Genomic DNA, 1,509 nt, shown 5'->3' with positions numbered 1-1,509 from the left:
TGGGGAGGCGGCGTTCAATATGAACCACTACGGCACTTGTTAAGAATTTTTGAAGTCACATTTGGCTCACTACACAATGACCACATTCTAAATTCTTCCGGGTGTTATAAGGCTTTGAAATTTCGGGCACCGGCTTGCACTGAGTAAAAGGGCGATGGAAGAAAAGAGGGGCATTCTTTTAAACATCCTCAGAGGTTTGAAAAGCAGCGTTAAAAAAGACAAAATGGAAACAAAGCTAGCCTGAAATTCGTCTCGACAAACAAGTTTCCATTTGTCCTAATTTGCGTCACTTTGCTTCAAGGTCGCTCTCAGCCACTGAGCAGGGGCTGATAAATTGTCGTCCCATTATGTCTCTTTCAACACATAGCCCTATTTTCTAGAAGCGAGATCTTCCACTATTAACGTGAGACTGCGAACGGACCAAACCAGGATTAGTGAGCTCTAAAAGGAAGCCCCTAAAAATATACCGGAACAACAGCAGGGGTCAAAAACGGAATCTTGGAATTTTGGGGGCAGAATCTTTACCACTACATAATGTTTTCATTGCAGTGTAAAACGAATGTCCTATCACTGAGGAAAAGAAAGCAAAACATACAAAAAGTCACAAGAGTTTAAGATATGGAATTTGTAAGGCGAATTCGGCACATGCTACGTCCTAAAAGTGCAACAACGTGAAAGTTAATACTGCAGCATATGAATATTCAATCGCGGTGCTGTCACGAATTCAAACTTCAATTCTGTCTGTCGTGCGTCACCACTATGACCGCATGACACGATTTCTCGAAAAGTGCACTTCGCTTTACAACTTGTTGGGAAGGCGAGAACGCCATCATTCCATACACATTTCGTTTACAATATAAAATAACAATAGAACAGAGCGTTTCAAAGGACGAAGGATTGCTTTGTTGTGTGTTCGTTTACAAAAGAAATCGGGCTGCATTGTTCTAAAAACAACCCAACTGAATTGTTTTCATTACAAACCAATCTCGAGCAATGCTTTCCTCGGACTTTGAGATACTCTGTGTAAGCAAATGCCTACAACTGTTTTATGTTTCAGAGGATTGTGCAAAAAATGTGCGGACAGCGACAGAAAAATCAAACAAAAGTTCATGGGACGGTGAGACGGGAGCGGGGATGGGGGAGGGGGGTTATTTCAATACATATAAGAACATTTAAGAAAACTGATATCCTCTCCCACAACACAATCTCTTTCTTCTTACATGTACCCAAAGGGTATCAGAAAATGGTCATGAGCCACATTTCCCGAGACATACCGATATACGAATCTCCATGTCAAAATGATCATGATATGATAATGCCAGCTTGCCGGACAAATATCGCTCTTTTACAATCACTAACCAAATAAAGCCAGAATAGAAACACAAAGTTACAAAAGAGATTGTTGTTTCTCGACATAAAACTCAAGCCTTGTCTGGTACCTATCCCTGGTGGTGCCATAAGGTGCTGATCAAAAGGCTCTTTACACAGGGCCCGGTCATTTTAGAGTAG

The 1,509-nt window shown here is 41.3% G+C and overlaps 1 protein-coding gene across 1 annotated transcript in view; it reads left to right on the top strand.

Annotated features, from left to right (window-relative positions):
- LOC101846181 (FMRFamide receptor) overlaps positions 1-1,509 on the top strand; it is an 8,469-nt gene that overhangs the window by 4,124 nt on the left and 2,836 nt on the right. The gene's annotated exons all lie outside the window — the stretch shown is intronic.

Source organism: Aplysia californica, unplaced genomic scaffold (assembly GCF_000002075.1).
Source record: "Aplysia californica isolate F4 #8 unplaced genomic scaffold, AplCal3.0 scaffold01236, whole genome shotgun sequence".
In the NCBI taxonomy this organism is placed as follows: domain Eukaryota; kingdom Metazoa; phylum Mollusca; class Gastropoda; order Aplysiida; family Aplysiidae; genus Aplysia; species Aplysia californica.
The sequence above is the reverse complement of the archived record's forward strand: the minus strand, read 5'-3'. Positions and strand labels throughout refer to the sequence as shown.